This window comes from Chiloscyllium plagiosum, unplaced genomic scaffold (genome assembly GCF_037043375.1).
Source record: "Chiloscyllium plagiosum isolate Xiang-an unplaced genomic scaffold, Cpla_swu_hap1 HiC_scaffold_52, whole genome shotgun sequence".
In the NCBI taxonomy this organism is placed as follows: Eukaryota; Metazoa; Chordata; class Chondrichthyes; order Orectolobiformes; family Hemiscylliidae; genus Chiloscyllium; species Chiloscyllium plagiosum.
Window position 1 is genome coordinate 15,208,231 of NW_028270190.1, and position 17,994 is coordinate 15,226,224.

A 17,994-nucleotide genomic window follows, 5' to 3' on the forward strand; every position below is an offset into this window, starting at 1 on the left:
GTGGGGATTATCCATCATTGCAGTTGGAAGATGGGGTGGGTTGGGGTTCACAAGAACTGTTCAGGAGGGAAAGGGAGAGACACGTGGTGGACATTGTACACCAAGGTAGTGAGGAGAATGGCATGCGGCCTGGACGGAATTCTGGCTCCTTTGTCAAAGGCAGGGGCTAAGTAGAAAAGGACACAAAGGATTGACTCACAGGAAGTCAGGATCAGGCTATGCTGACTGTGAAACAGGCAACAGACACTGTTGGGAGGGTGAACAATACAACGTCACTGTGAACCTGTTGCCAGTCAAGATATAGTTACTGGGCCAAACATCAACTAAGCCTGGAGGACCGTCACCTCAGTGAACGATGCTCTTTGGTCTGCCTGAAACTTGTTGTTCTTCCAGAGCGAGGAGTTGACCCTGACTGAGTGTTGCAGACTGACACATCACAAGATCCAGGGCTACGTGCTGAGGGATGGACTAGAACTTGGGGCAGCTGCTTCCACGATGCATTGGGAAATCCTCTATCTTACGTCTTCCTGCTGAAGGGAAATGGGGGTTCGCTCAGTTATCAGACCCTCCCAGTGATTCCCGTAGGTATAATTATGTGCGTGTAAGAGAGCGTTTTTGGTTTTTGGTTCAAGTCATTTTCAATGTCTTGTTTGTTTACTTGAACAGAATATTCTTTATTGTAATATCCTTTATTGTCACATGACATGCAACTGTAAAGGGCCAAACTGCATTTGTGACTATATGTATACAGAAACATATTTCTGATGAATTAAATATAATTTTGAAATTTAAAGAAATGCCATGCTCAGTGTTAGACTGTTCACAATCGCCACGTAATAACTGGGTGGTGTGCAGATGAGGCCAGACTCTCAGTGAGACGGTTTACAGTCACCATATTGTAACTGGGTTGTGCATTTATCAGGGTAGTATCACTGAAAGACTGTTTCACAGTATTATACTGACTGTGTAAATGAGGCCACACTCAGTGTGAGACTGTCTACAGGCACTGTATTGTGACACAAAGGTGTGTAAATGAGGTCACACCCAGTGTGAGACTGTTTCCAGACACTGTGCAGATACTGGGAGGTGTGCAGTTCAGGTCAGAATCACCGTGAGATTCTTTAAAGTCAGCGTATAGATACTGGGACGTGTGTAGATCAGGACAGATTCACTGTGAGACTCTTTACAGTCATTATGCAGTTGCTGGGAGCTGTGCACATCAGGCCAGACTCTTTCCATTCAGTGTTTAGTTGCTGGGAGCTGTGCACATCAGGCCAGACTTTTTACAGTCAGTTTTCAGTAACCGGGAGCTGTGCAGGTCAGCGCAGAATTACTGTGAGACTCATTACACTCAGTGAATAGTTACTGGGAGTTGTGGAGATCACGCGAGCCTCAGTGTGAGACAAAAACAAAAATTGCTGGAAAACCTCAGCTAGTCTGGCAGCGCCTGTGAAGAAAAACATGAGTTAACATTTCACGTCCGCTGACCCTTCAACTCTACACCTCACTGTGGGAACAGTGCTCATATTTATTGGAGTTTTTGTATATGAGGCCAGTTTGCAGTGACTGTATGGTTACTGGGAGGTGTGTAGATGACGACAGGCTCTCTATGAGGCTTTTTGTAGTGACTGTATGGTTACTGGGAGGTATGTAGTTGAGGACAAAATGCTAACCACAGAGAGAATAGGGCCCCTCAAAGATCAGCAAAGGGGCACTTGTGTGGAGCCACAGAAAATGGAGGAGATACTAAATTAATATTTTACCTCAGTATTTATTGTGTAAAAGGATATGGAAGATGGAGACTGTAGGGAAATAAATGGTGACATTTGCAGAATGTCCATATTAAACAGGAGGAAGTGCTGGATGTCTATAAATGGGTAAACGTGGATAAATCTCCCGGACCTGATCAGGTGTACCTTAGAACTCGGTGGGAAGCAAGGGAAGTGATTGCTGGCCTCTTGCTGAGATATTTGTATCATCGATAGCCACAGGTGAGGTGCCGAAAGACTGGAGGTTGGCTAACATGGTGCCACTGTTTAAGAAGAGTGGTAAGGACAAGCCAGACGTTGGTGTTGAGCAAGATGTGGGGGAGAATCCTGAGGGACACGATGTACATATATTTGGAAAGGCAAGGACAGCTTAGAGATAATCAGCATTGCCTTTTGTGTGGGAAATCATACCTCACAAGTTTGATTGAGTTTGTTGAGGAAGTAACAGAGAGGATTGATGAGGGCAGAGCGATGGATGTGATCCATGTGGACTTCAGTTCGGCGTTCGACAAGGTTCCCCATGGGAGATTGATTAGCAAGGTTAGATCTCATAGAATACAGGGAGAACGAGCCATTTGGATACAGAACTGGCTCAAACGTAGAAGACAGAGGGTGGTGGTGGAGAGTTGTTTTTCAGACTCGAGACCTGCGACCAGTGGAGTGCCACAAGGATCAGTGCTGGTTCCTCTACTTTTTGTCATTTGAAGAAGGTGTTTGGTATGCAAACTCTTATTGATCAGAGTGTTGAGTACAGGGGTTGACAGGTCATGTTGCGGCTGTACAGGACATTGGTTGGGCCACTGTTGGAATATTGCGTGCAATTCTGGTCTCCTTTCTATCGGGTAGATGTTGTGTAACTTGAAAGGGTTCAAAAAAGATTTCCAAGGATGTTACCAGGGTTGGAGGATTTGAGCTCTCGGGAGAGGCTGAATAGGCTGGGGCTGTTTTCCTTGGGGCGTCGGAGGGTGAGGGATGACCTTATATAGGTTTACAAAATTATAAGGGGCATGGATAGGTTAAATAGGCAAAGTCTTTTTCCCTGGGGTCGGGGAGTCCAGAACAAGAGGGCATAGGTTAAGGGTGAGAGGAGAAAGATAAAAAAGAGACCTAAGTGGCAACCTTTTCACACAGAGGGTGGTACGTGCCTCGAATGGGCTTCCAGAGGAAGTGGTAAAGGCTGATACAATTCCTAAGAAGGGCCTGTGCCCGAAACGTCGAATCTCCTGTTCCCTGGATGCTGCCTGAACTGCTGTGCTGTTCCAGCAATAAAGTTTCAACTTTGATCTCCAGCATCTGCAGACCTCACTTTCTCCTGATACAATTGCAACATTTAAGAGGCATTTGGATGGTGATATGAATAGAAATGGTTTGTAGTCATGTAGGCCGGGTGTTGGCAGGTGGGACTAGATTACGTTGGAATATCTGGTCGGCATGTACGGGTTGGATCAAAGGGTCTTTTTCAATGCTGTACATCTCTATGACTTATGACAGTCTCTCTATGAGACTGTTTGCTGTGACTACATGGTTACTGGGAGTTGGGAGCAGAGTCAGTGTGAGATTGTTTGCTGTCATCACGTGGTTGCTAGATGGTCTGTAGATCAGGTCAGATTCACTGTGAGACTGTTTACAATCGCGGTATATTAACTGGCGGGTGTGTCGATGAGGCCACGGTCACTGACAGACCGTTTACATTAACTGTACAGTTACTGCGAATGTGTAGTTGAGGCCAGACTCACTGTGAGACTGCTTACAGTGATATCATACTTTCTGGGAGGTGTGTCAATGAGGACACGCTCAGTGTCAGACTGTTGATGGCTCCCTTGTGGGGATGAGTCCAGCACATTCTGTGTTTTGACTGGAGAGTTGCAGAATAGCAGGTGCCCTGATTGAACATCCGAGGATTCTGTGAGGATGAGAAAGTGGTGATGCTGAGAGGCTGTTTCCCCAGTGGGAGAAACAAGAACCAGGGGGCACACCTTCAGAGTAAAGAGTCTCCCATCAAAGAACAGGAAGAGTGAAAATGCATAGAATATTCTAGCGCAGTTCAGGCCCGATATCCCTCGATGTTGCACTGACCTGTGAAAATGGTCCGGAGCCCATCTATCCGACACTATTGTATTTTCATCCATATGTTTATCCAAAGACCAGTTAAATGCCCTTAAAATTGGCAAGTCTACTACTGTTGCAGGCAGTGCACACCACGCCCATGCTACTCCCTGAGCAAAGAAACTACCTCTGGCATCTGTCCTACATCTATCATCCCTCAGTTTAGAGCTGCATCCACTCGTGCTGGCCATCACCTTCTGAGGAGAAAGGCTCTCCCTGTCCATCCTATATAACCTTCTGATTATCGTATATGCCTCAATTAAGTCACCCCCCTCTCAATATTCTTCTCTCTAACAAAAACCTCAATTTCATCAGCCTTTCCTCATAAGGCCTGCCCCCAATACCTGGCAACATGCCATTAAATCTCTGCAAACTTTCCAAAGCGTCCACATCCTTCCTATAATGCAGTGATCAGATCTGTCCACAATACTCCCAAATGCGGCCGCACCAGAGTTTCGTACAGCTGTAGCATGACCTTGTGGCTCTGAAACTCGATCCCTCTACCAACAAAAGCGAACACACCGTTTGTCATTTTAACAACCCTATCAATCTGTGTGGCAACTTTCAGGGGTCTATGTTCATGGAGACCGAGATCTTTCTGTTCTTCTACGCTACCTAGAATCTCACCATTAGCCCAGTACCCTCTATTTCTGTTTCTCCTTCCAAAGTGAATCACTTCACACTGTTCCACATTAAACCCTATTTCCCATCTCTCAGCCCATTTCTGGACGTTATCTATGTCTCTCTGTAACCAGCAAGTTCCTTCAGGAGTGACCACAGCTCCAATAATAACCTTAGTCTCACCGGCAAATTTACTAACCCAACATAAGCGCTCATCAAGCGAATCTATAAAAATGACAAACAACAGTGGCCCCTTGCAGAACCCCACTAGTAACTCAACTCCAGGATGAAGATTTCCCCTCAACCACCATCTTCTTTCAACTCGTCAATTTCTGATCCTATCCATTAAACCACCCTCAATCCCATGCCTCCGTCTTTTGTGCAATAACCTACCGTAGGGAACCTTATCAAACGCCTTACTGAAATCCATATACACCACATTAACCGCTTTGCCCTCATCCACCTGTGTGCTCACCACCTCAAAGAACTCAATAAGATTTGTGAGGCATGACCTACCCTTCACAATATTGTGTTGAATATCCCTAAACAATGAATTTCTCTGTCAATTATTATAAATCCTGTCTCTTCTCCAAAATTTTGCACACAAACGAAGTAAGGCTCAAAGACCTTCAATTTTCAGGGTGATCTCAACTCTCCATCTTGAACACGGGAGCAACATTAGCCATCCTGCAGTCTTCTGTCACTATTCCTGCAGACGGTGACGACCTAAAGATCAAAGCCATGGACTCGGCAGTCTCCTCCCAGGCTTCCCAGAGAATCCTCGGATAAATCACAGCCGGCCAAGACCTAACCATTTTCACACACTCCAGAATTGCAAACGCATTCCCCTTGTGAACCTCAATCCTGTCTAGTCTCGCCTCAGTATTCTCCTCGACACCATTGTCTTTTTCCAGTGTGATTACTGACAAAAAAATATTCATTTAGCGTTTCCCTTATCTCCTCGGACTTCACGCACAACTTCCCACTACTATGCCCCGAATCTTTCTCTTGTCATTCTTTTATTCCTGATAAACCTGTAGAAAGCCTTAAGGTTTTATTTGATCCTAGCTGCCAACGACTTCTCTTGTGCCTTCCTGGCTCTACTTAGCTCTTCAGTTCATTCCTGGCTAATCTCTCTGAAGTTCCCCAACTGAGCCATCACGTCTCATGCTAACATAAACCTTCTCCTTCCTCTTGAAAAGAGATTCATCTTCATTTTTAATCCACGGATCCCTCACTCAACTACTTCCTCACTCTCTGACAGGTGCATACTTATCAAGGGCACGCAATTGCTGTTCCTTGAATAAGCTACACATTTCAATTGTGACCATCCTCTACAGTTTCCTTTCCCATCCTATGCATCCTAACTGTTGCCTAATTACATCATCATTGCCTTTTACCCAGCAATTTCTCTTGCCCTGCGTTCTTTACCTATCCCTTTCCATTGCTAAACCAAACATAGCCAAATTGTTCTCACTATCAACAAAGTGCTCACCTACCGCCAAATCTGAAACCTGGTCTGGTTCATTACCTAGTACCAAAGCCAATATGGCTTTGCCCCTTGTTAGTTTCTCTATATACTGTAGCAGGAAACCATCCTGCATGCATTGGACAAAAACTGACCCATCTAAAGTACTCGAACTATTGTATTTCCAGTCAATATTTGGAAAGTTAAGTCACCCGTAAAAACTACCCTATTACTCTTGCTCCTATCCAAAATCATCTTTGCTGTCCTTTCCTCGACATTTCTGGAACTATTTGGAGGGCTATAGAAAACTCCCAACAGGGTGACCTCTCCTTTCCTGTTTCGAACCTCAGCCCATACTACCTCAATTCCTTCCCATGCAGGGTTGTGGGGCTGTGGAATTCTCTTCCCAAGAGAGCAGGGAAGAATGGCTCACTGAAGGTATTACCAGCTAAGTGGCTTAGGGGCCATCGGGAAGGTGAAGTTAATGCTGCAACGAAGTGTCCAAAATGATCTTTTTGAAAATTATAGATAATAAAAATCTGACCTGTGTTGGGTAGGACATTGCCCTAAAGAAGCATGTGAATAGATAGGGACCACGACAGGGCTGGAGTCTTGCCTGGAGGGAAACCATGTGACTTGTTCTCAATCTCGGTCTCCTACAGCAAGAAGAGAGGGGTATTCTGGAACTTCCAACCCAGGGAAGGACAGATGGGTTATTTTGCGCAGCCTTTGGTATGAGGCAACACAGGAAGATGCAGACCGTATGTTTCCATAGAGTGTGACCTTTCTCCTTCAGAGGAGAGACTCTGAGCAGCTCATGTACAGCACGCAGGCTGGGATTCAGGGAAGTGAGCGGTTCAGTAGAAAAGCAGAATGATCAGTTCTGCTCATTTTCGAGGTGGGAGTTTAATTATTTATCTTTTATTTTTAAGAAGTGTGCATTATCTTGACTTATCTTCATGCTCCTGAACAATCTCCCAGTCTGCATTATCTTAGGTACTTTACTTTTTCTGCACCTGCACTGCTGGTTTACAAAAAGGAGGTATTTTCCAGAAACTCCCTTGTGTCTCTCCCCGTGCATAGACAGAATGATATTACAACGCAGGAGCTGGTGTGGAATGCACTTCCTCACAGTATGTGGTGGGATAACCAGCTGCAGGTTCACAAAGGGCTGGGGAATAATTATTTTCCATTGTGTCTCTTTAACCAGTCGCTTTAGCAGATCCAAACTCAGCTGCTTGACCAGGAAAGACACCGAGGTCTCCATCTCAGTGCCTGCACATTGACAAAACCGTTTGTGAAATATCCAACATTCTCCAATCGAGAGGCTGCCACATTGCATCTGAGGATTGGAGGATGGACAGGTGAGCCGGAGTCACAGCTTTCCAGAAAATTCCCTTGGGATTTCCAGAGCAATGTCTGAGCTGCTCAGTTATTGACTGGCCCGAGGCAGTGCCCAGCAGTTTAACTTCTCCAATCATTGGAGCTGCACCATGGTGGTTTTCGTTCAATTCATCATATTCAAATGATAACTGTGACTTTTAGAATAACCTTTCCCTGTCTGATATGAATACCCTGTGACACAGCCCGTTGAGAGCATTTACAAATTGCATGCTCCTCATATTTACAAATTTTTCTTTATCATTTGGGTAGTCATTGCTCGAAAAGGGATTTATTGAGAACCTGTTTATTAGGATGCAAAGGAATTGTGAGCTGTGCTGCATTAATGTTTCCCCCAGTGTTGTTTTATGGTCCCATTTTCTACTCCACCCTCCTTCATCCTCTCACCTTCCTTTTAATTTGTTGAACGCCTGTTAGATTATGAACATTTCTGCGGTCTGGTGGAATCACGCAGGCCTGAAATATTTCTCCCAGAAGTTAGCAGCACTTTCAGATACAAGTACGAAGATGAGACAGTGAGGTTATATCAGTGTGTGTAGCAAACAGTGAACTGACACTGTCCCAGCAATCCTACCTAGAAATTATTGTCTGTTTGCCAGATCAAGAAAAACTGAGCTCAGATTAGGTCACCATTTTCTAAGCCATTTCTTCAATGCTTATTTTCACAGAATCCCTATGGTGTGGGAGTACGTCATTTGGTCCATCCCAGTTCACACTGACCCTTCGAAAAAGATCCCACCCAGAAACATTCCCCCCAGCATTTCCCGGTAATCCAGATTTCCCGTGGTTAATCCAACTCGCCTGCACAACTCTGGACACGATGGGCAATTTAGCATGGCCGATTCACCAAAGCCGCACATCTTTGGATTGTGGGAGGAAAGCGGAGGACCCAGAGGAAACCCACACAAACACGGGGAAAACGTGCAAACTCCACACAGTCACCTGAGGCTGGAATCGAACCCGGGTCCCTAACACTGTGAGGCAGGAGGTGCTGACCAATGAGACACTGTGCCACGCTGAACAGGAGCCGAATCTAGTTTCCAAATCCAGGGAACTGAGTGTTGATAATTGAACCCGAGGTGAGAGGTTAAAGTGTCTCAGAGTTCTCGACCTATTGTATGCTTTGTTAATCAGGCTGTTTGATGACTGAGTAGGAGAAGGTGAGGACTGCAGATGTTGGAGTTCAGAGTCGGAAGTGTGGTGTTGGAAAAGTGCAGCAGATGAGGCAGCATCCGAGGAGCAGGAAAATCGATGTTCCAGACCTCGTGAAGGTCTTAGGCCTGAAACGTCGACTCTCCTGCTCCTCGGATGCTGCCTGACCTGCTGTACGTTTCCAGCACTACACTCTCGAGTTTGATAATTGAATTGAAAGTCAATGAAACAACAACAAAGTGAATGCAGCATTAGGGAGACTTGACAGGATGAGTACACCTCTCAGAGAATGTTAGGCCGAGTTGAAAACGTTTGTTATGAACCAGATGAAACCCCCTCAAAACATTTCAAGGAGTCAGTCTGGACTCTACCGTTTTTTTTATTTCAAAGCAAGTGTCAGGTACTGCGTCCCAGATGTGATTTGATTGGTTAAAGGACTGAGCTGTCAGCCTTTCCTGACACTGCATTTCAAATGCAAACAAAGGGGAATTCCCAAAATAACGTGTGATTTAACTGCTATTCAGAACTGTTCCAGTGTAACAGCATCCGAGAAATACACCCTTTGCAAAGGCCAATTCAGCAAAACTCAATTCCTTCACTTGTTCGAACAAAACATGAAACAGGTAGGACGGGTCAAATACATACAATTAGCTGTATAATTGCATAAAATACTGATTACAGCCCATTCTGGGGAATTTTAATTCCTTCCCGGTTATGAGGAAAGACATCACGATTCATGAGGAGGTTAAGAACATATTGATGAGAACGGTTTCAGGGATTTGGGAATTCAGGGAATATCAGGGTGCTCTGTTTAGAATAGAGAAAGATTTACTGGCAGAATTCAAACTCCTAAAGAAGAGCAATATTTTACACAGTGAGCTCTTGTCACCCATCAAGCACTGCAAGAGAGTGAATTGGAAACAGGTCCAATAGCAACTTCCTGAAAACAATTGGATTTAGGAACAAAACCATAAAATGAGGAGAACTGGAAAACTCCCTCAAAGCCCAGCCCAGTCACGATAAGGTGGAATGCCCCCTCTCCTGTATGGATCATTCTATGATTGTGAGATGGAATGAGTTATCTCCAATCCCCCGTAAAGTTGCATGATTCCAACCATGATGGCAATGCAGCAGCTCAGCTTCTCCTCCAGGAGCTCCTCATCCTGGGTCAAAGAGCAATCTCCACTCAGCAGCACCTCGTCACTCACCCTTACAGATCTGGAAACGGTACCCTTGAATAAAACCGAAATGATACAGCTCAGGAAATAAAGAATAAATGTCTAGCTGTAAGATGGAGCTTGAATAAACTCTGAATATGCTGTCCCAATGATCCCTATCTCTTTCTCACTGAGTCTTCCTTTGAGCTGGGATACGTATCCTGATCTTTGCAAGGCACTTATGGCAGTGGGAGAAAGTGAGGACTGCAAATGCTGGAGAGTCAGTGTCGAAATATATGGCGCTGGAAAAGCACAGCAGCTCAGGCAACAGCCGAGGAGTAGGGGAGTCAATGTTTCGGACATAGGCCTTTCATCAGGAATCTGGAGAGGAAGGGATCTGAGAGATAAATAGAGGAGGTTGGGAGTGGGGTGGGGTAAGGTGGGTGGGAAGGTGGATGCAAGTGGGGGGGTGAAGGTGGTGGGTCGGTAGGGAGGGCGGAGCAGATAGGTGGGAAGGAAGATAAACCGGACAAGAGGGCGGTTCCGAGTTGCAGGGTATGATCTGGGATGAGGTGGGGAGGGGTGAATAATTCGAAACTGGTGAAGTCGATGTTGATGCTGGGTGGGTGAAGGGTCCCGAGGCAGAAGATGAGGTATTCTTCCTCCAGTTCTCGGGTGGCTTTGGTTTGGTGGTGGAGGAGCCCAGGACTTACATGTCCTTGGGGGAGTGGGAGGAGGAGTTGAAGTGGTTGCCTACATGGCGGTGGGGTTGTTTGGTGCGTGTATCCAAGAGATGTTCCCTGAAATGCTCTGCGAGTTAGCGTCCTGTCTCCCCGATATAGAGGACACCACATCGAGAGCATTGGACTCAATAGATGAGGTGGGTGGATGGGGTTCAAGGGCAGAGATGCAGGAAGTGAAGGCGATATGCTGGAGGGCATTGTTGATCACATGGTAAAGGACGCAATTTCCCTCCTCTCTAAACTCATCCTTCCAACTGCAGCAAGGATAGAACCCCACTGGTCCCCAGCTTCCATCCCAGTAATCTCCGGTTAGAGGATTATCCTCTGCCATTTTCACCACCTATAATCAGACCCTATCACCAAACATATATTTCCCTCCCTATCCCTATCGGCGTTCCACAGACACTGTCCCTTCCGTGACACCGTCGTTAAGTCCATGCTACCCATCAACCCACCCTCCACTTCTGGCACCTTGCCATGCCGTCGCAAGAGGTGTAAAACCTGCGCCCACATCTCCACTCTCACCTCACATCCAAGACACCAAAAGATCTTTTCACATTGGCACAGATTTTCCTGCACACCTCACCTACTGTGTCAGTTGCTCTCAATGTGATCTCCTCTCTATCTTGGAGACAGGATGCCAACTCGTGGAACGTTTCACGGAACATCTTTGGGACAAATGCACCACACAACCCCACCGCCATGTCGCCGAACATTTCAATTCCCCCTCCCATTCTGCCAAGGACATGCAAGCTCTGGGCCTCCTCCACCGCCACATCAAAGCCACCTAATAACTGGAGGAAGAACACCTCATCTTTGCGCCTTGGGACCTTCCAGCCACACAGCATCAACAGTAACTTCAATCGTTTCCAAATCTCTCCTCGCCCACACCTAATCCTAGATCAAACTTTCCAACTCGGCACCGCCCACTTGACATGGTCATACCTGTGCATCTTCCTTCCCACCTATCCGCTGCACCATCGCCACTCACCGATCAGAATTACCTCCAACCTGCACACACCTGTCACCTTCATCCCAGATCCAACCTCTATTTATCTCTCAGGTCCCTTCCAACTCCACATTCCTTTTGCCAGAAATGTCGACTCTCCTTTTCCTCGGATGTTTCCTGACCTGCTGTGCTTTTCCAGTGCTGCATTACATATGGAAGTGGTCCGAGAAGTATTGGATATATTTGTGGTCATCTATCAAGACTGTCGACTCTCAAACGTTCTCATGGATTGGCGGGCAGCTACAGAATCCTACTGCTTTCGTAACTGAAGCAAGGAGTGAACAGAATGACAAACCGGTTCGTCTGACATCAGAAGTGGGAAAAATACTGGAATCGATCATATAAGATATAACAGCAGAACAACTGGAACACAGTGCGAGAACTGGACACTGTCAGCATGGATTTACAAAAGAGAAATCATGCTTGACAAGACTACTGCAATACCCTGGGATTTCTCACATTGAACTGGTCGGGGCGCGAGTGGATGTGGTTTACTTGGATTTTCAGAAGGCTAATGAGGACCCATGTCAGAGTTTAGAAAGGAAAATTAAAGTAGATGAAATTGGTGTAGTGTACTGACACGGAGAGAAAACTGGTTGTCAGCCAGGAAACAAAGTGTAGGAATGAACGGGTCTTTTTCTGAATGGCAGCCAGTGGGTATCAGTGCTTGGGCCCCAGCTAATCACAATATATGTTCACGATTTAAGAGGACGGAATTAGATGTAAAAACCTCCAAATTGGCAGGTTCCACAATGCGGAGTGGGAGGGTGAGCTATGAGGAACGGACAGAGATGCTTCAGTCTGACTGGGACAAGTTGTGTGAGTGGGTAAATGCATGGCAGGTGATGTAGAGAGGAGGTAAATATCAGTTTGTCCACTTTGGGAGCAAGAACAGGAAAGTGGATTATTCACAGAATGGTGAGAGATTGAGAAATGGTGAGGCACAAAAAGACCCAGGTGTCCTCGTGCACCTGTCAGGGAAAGTAAGCATGAAGGAGCAGCAGGGACTGAAGACGTGGTTAAATGTGTGTCCCCTTTAGGAAGGCAATTTATTGACTGAATGATGCTCGACAGGGAACAGGAGGGTGTTTCAGTCAGAGCTGACTGTCCTTGTACACCATTCGGTGAATGTCACAGGCAGGGGCAGCGGGCGGAGAAGAAGGCAAACGGTATGTTCGCCGGCATAGCGAGAGGATTCAGGCACAGGAGCAGGGAGGGTTTGCTGGTGTTGTACAGGGCATTGCTGAGATCACCCCCGTGGAGTAGTATTATGTACAGTGTTGTTTTCCTTTATTTGGGAAAGGATGCTCTAGCTACTGAGGGAGCACAACGGTTTACCAGATTGAAGCCTGGGATGGCACGGATTTTTATGAAGAGAGATTATATTGGATAGGACGATATTCATTGCTGTTGAGAAGAATGAAGTTGGATCTCATGACCTGCAAATTTCCAACCTGACGAGACAGTGTAAACACAGGAAGGATGTTCCTGATGACCAGGCAACCCAGAAGCAGAGATCACAATCTAAGGGTACAGGCTGGATCAATTAGGATTGAGATGAGGCGAAATCTCTTCACCCAGTGAGCACTGAGCCTGTGATATTCACTGACACAGAAAATAGATGAGGCCATAGCACTGAAAGCTTTCAGAACAGAGACAGATACAATTCTTGGGGCGAAACGGATGTTGTAAATGTAGAACGGGAACTGTGTTGGATGATCAGCCATGATCACATGAAATAGCTGAGCAGGCATTGTTGGGCTGAATGGCCAACTCCTGCTTCTGTTTTCTTTTATCCTCGTGGGCTACCACATATGTACAATGAGCCAAAATGATTTAATGTTACATTTCTCGTGATCTGAGTTTGAAATAAATTTAGGAAAATCACAGACTGTCTGTTGGATACACTCTGCAAATCTGGCTGCATCTGTGCAGATCAAACCAGTGAATATTTCATTTGTTGGGTTGGGTGTGGCTTTTTAAACAATATTCATGCTGTAAAACCCTTTGAGAATCAAGGCACCTTTGTCATACATGTTCTCACTTGTATCAGTACAGGTAGGGAGGATGATGCAGATGAAAATGGTTGTGTATATTGCATGTCCGTAATCTTAGCTCCAGGAAAACTCTGCAGGAGCAGATTCATTGTCAGTATTTTTAATCAACATATCCAGAGATGTTATTATGCACCCCTGTAGCATGTGGGGCTTGAACACAAATCTTCTTGACCAAAGGTAGAGACAATACCACTGTACCACAAGAGCTCAATTTCCAACGGTAGTGTCCTAGGCATAAACATTTCCAGCTAATTCGTCGATGACCTTCCTTTCATGATAAGGCCAGAAGTGTGGATGTTCAACGATGATGACACAGTATTCAGCACAATTCACAACTTCTCAGATACTGAAGCAGACCATGTTAAATTTAGCAAGATCTGGACAATATCCAAACTCATACTGAATAGTGGCAAGTAACATTCCTGCCACACAGATGCCAGGCTATACCCATTTCCAGTAAGATACAATGTAACCACAATTTTTTTTACCATGTTTTTATCTCTCCACCCTGGAGCCTCCATGCCTGCATTCCTGATGAAGGGTTTTTGCTCGAAACGTCGATTTTCCTGCTCCTCGGATGCTGCCTGACATGCTGTGGTTTTCCAGCACCACTCTGATCTCGACTCTGGTTTCGAACTCCCGGCCGTTGGTTGTTCAGCGCCGAGGAGCTCGTGAGTGCTTGTCAGACCTACAAATCCCATCAGGCAACCCGATGCAAGCCTGTGGAAACCAAAGTAGCCGGCCCTTACTGCGCAGGCGCTGGCTACAAGGGCTGCACGGATCATGCAGTCCACACAGTGCGTGCTGCGGAAAATGAATGGCTGAGGAATGTTGTGTGGCGAGAGAAAAAGTTTGTGCCGAGAGTCTGATCTAACTCTTGGTCAGAACTGGAAGGAGATGCTCTAAAATTCTGGGCTTTGCGTTGTAGACCGAGGGAACAGATGGTGAGAGTGCCCAGAGCTGAAGAATGTGCCTTTTTGTTGTATATTTGAGGCTGTTCCTTCCCATGTTTGTCCCTGATCATTTGCAGCCAGACATGTCACTGTTTCCCTGTTTATCTCGGGTCGTGCTCCCTCTCAGACTCAATACATGGCAATCTGTTTCTGGTCCCCAGTTATTGTTTGTCATTTATGGGGATCAATTTAAAACTTTATCAAACCTTTGAATTTCACCTTATTCCCAATTTGCTGGAGGATCTCAGACTGTGCCATGGCTCATTCAATCAGCTTCATGATGCAGCTTCATGATGCAGCTTCTGAAACTGGTACATCCTCAGTCATTGCATAATGGCGTTGTTCCAACACACACTGACAAAAACATTCTACAAACTCCGCTTCAGGACCACTCTTGCAAATGCAATTGACTCGACTACATGAAGATTGAAGACCCCCACAATTATTATTTTGTGTTTTTATAAATTCCTGTAATTTCTTGCTTAATACAGTGCTGTTAGGCAGGCTAGAAACTGTTCTCCCACTTGCATTTCCGGGCACATCATCTTTCCAAATTGCTTTCATGATCTGAGGGTAAATAATTCGACAGTCTTAATTTTGTTATCTCTAGCTAACAGGTTCCTCCTCTTTGCATTCCAGTCTGGAAAAGTGAGGAATCTCAAATATTCATGTCCCATCTTTTGTTCATAATAACCAAGTCTGACTGGTGATTAGATCAAAGGCATTCACTTCTTTATGTCCATATGACTTCTTGCAGATACTTTGTCCATTGAAATAAAGAACACATAAATTACATTTTAATGACTACTTCCTGTCGCAAATTAACTGAACAATGTACACTTAAATTATACTTGTCCCTTCGTGTTCCTTTCCCCTTTTCTTCAACCTCATTCTCATGCTTCTTTCATGTTTCAAACTTTGTGTTTGTATTTGAAAATATCCTTTCACTTGAACCTTGCTCCTGCCTCACTTTAGTTTAAACCACTGTCCAAAATTATATTCATATGTTTGGCCGTGACATTGGTCCCCGCACAGTTCCCATGTAATCCATCACAATGGAATACCCCACTTTTCCTGAGTAATGATGCAAATGCTCCATGAATCAAAACCACTCCTTGCTCGGCTCGAATCGTCGACTTTCCTGCTCCTCCCAGGCTGTCTGACCTGCTGTGCTTCTCCAGCTGCACTTCTATTGAATCTTTTTACACCATTGTTCGAATGTGCGATTTTCCTGCACTCTGGTGATATCGCTCAGTATCGTTGCATGTGGTATTCATCACTGTGTGGGTGTAGCTGCTATTTTCCGTTGTAACTACTTTTAGATCCTGAGCCAACAAAATTCTCCACTCTCGACAGAAGAGCAGAGAGATGATGTTGCACAGGCCAGGAATGGAGACGGAGGTATTGTAGATCTGGCAGAGTCTCAGTACCATTCTAAATGTGTAATCATTACTATATGAATTTCCTTTCTGTGTCTGCCTATTTCTGTGTCTCCTGTACCTACTTGGAGTTCTTGATGGAACAGAATTCCCATCTCATTTATCATACAGTACCACATTGAAGACAGTCAACCAGCCAGAAAAAAGAAAGACAGTGAGATCCAAAGATGAATTGTCACACTAAATTGTTCAAGGTGTTAGGTGCATTAGTCGGAGAGGGTTGGGTTACTCTTCTGAGGCTCTTCTGAGACTTGTTAGGAGAAAGTGAGGACTGCAGATGCTGGAGATCAGAGCTGAAAAATGTGTTGCTGGAAAAGCGCAGCAGGTCAGGCAGCATCAAAGGAGAAGGAGAATCGACGTTTCGGGCATAAGCCTTTCTTCAGGAATGAGGAAGGGCTTATGCCCGAAACGTCGATTCTCCTGCTCCTTGGATGCTGCATGGACTTGTTAGGTCAAAGGGTCTGTTTCCACACTGTAGGGAACATAATCTAACCTACAGCATTTAATAAATCCTGCAGGGAAGGTAACTCATATTGGATAATGCGGGAGATAAATGAGAGAGCTCAAAGCTATAGGCCCACAAACATATCCATCCATCTCCCACTCAAATGTTGCAATTGTACGAGCCTCCACCGCTTCCCCTGGAAACTCATTCCATACATTCACCACCCTCTGAGTGAAACAGTTGCCCTTCGGTCTCGTTTATACATTTCCGCTCTCACACTAAACCTATGCCCTCTAGTTCTGCACTCCCCCAACCCAGGGAAAATACTTATGCTATCCCTGCCCCTCATGATATTATAAAGCTCTATAAGGTCACCCGTCAGCCTCCGACACTCCAGAGAAAACAGCCCCAGCCTGTTCAATCTCTCCCTATAGATCAAATCTTTCAACCCTGACAACATCCTTGACAATCTTTTCTGAACCCTGTGAAGAATCACAACATCTTTCTGATAGAAAGGAGATCAGAATCGCACACAATATTGCAGAGGTGGCCTGTAACCAATGTCCTGTAAAGCCGCAACATGGCCTCCCAACGCCTGGACTCAATACTCTGACCAATAAATGAAAGCATACCAAACGCTTTCTTCACTATCCTATCTCCGTGTGACTCCACTTTCAACGAGCTATGAGCCTCCACTTCAAGGTCTCTTTGTTCAGCAACAGTCCTGAGGACCTTACCACTAAGTGTATAAGTCCTGCCCTGATTTGCTTTCCCAAAATGCAGCACCTCACATTTATTTTGATTAAACTCCATCTGTCACTTCTCAGCCCATTGGCCCATCTGGACAAGATCTCGTTGAAATATAAGGTGACCTTCTTTGTTTTCCACTACACCTCAAATTTTAATGTCATCTGCAAACTTACTAACTGTACCTCTGATGCTCGCAACCAAATTATTTATATAAATGATGAAAAGTAGTGGACCCAGCAACGATCGTCGTGGCACTCTACTGGTCACAGGCTCCACCACCACCCTCTGCCTTCTACCTTTGAGCCAGTTCTGTATCCAAATGGCGAGTTATCCCTGTATTCCATGAGATAAAAATTTGCTCACCAGTCTCCCATAGGGAACCTTGTCGAACGCCTTACCGAAGTCCACATAGATCACATCTACCTCTCTGCCCTCATTAATCATCTTTGTTACTTCTTCAAAAAACTCAATCAAGTTTGTGATGCATGACTTCCCACACACAAAGCCATGTTGAGTACCCCGAAGCAGTCGTTGCCTTTCCAAACACATGTACATACTGTCCCTCAGGATTCCCTCCAACAAATTGCCCATCACAGACGTCAGATTCACTGGTCGAGAGTTCCCTGGCTTGTCCTTACCACTCTTCTTAAACAGTGGTACCACGTTAGCCAACCTCCAGTCTTCTGGCACCTCACTTGTTAGTATCGATGATATAAATATCACAGGAAGAGGCTAAACAATCACTTCCCTAACTTCCCACAGAGTTCTAGGTTACACCTGGTCAGGTCCTATGGATATATCCACTTTTAACCAGCACTTCCTTCTCTGTAATACGAACAGTTTGCAAAATGTCACCATTTATTTCCCGACAGTCCTTATCTTCCATGTCCTTTTCCACAGTAAAAAAATGATGCAAAATACTCG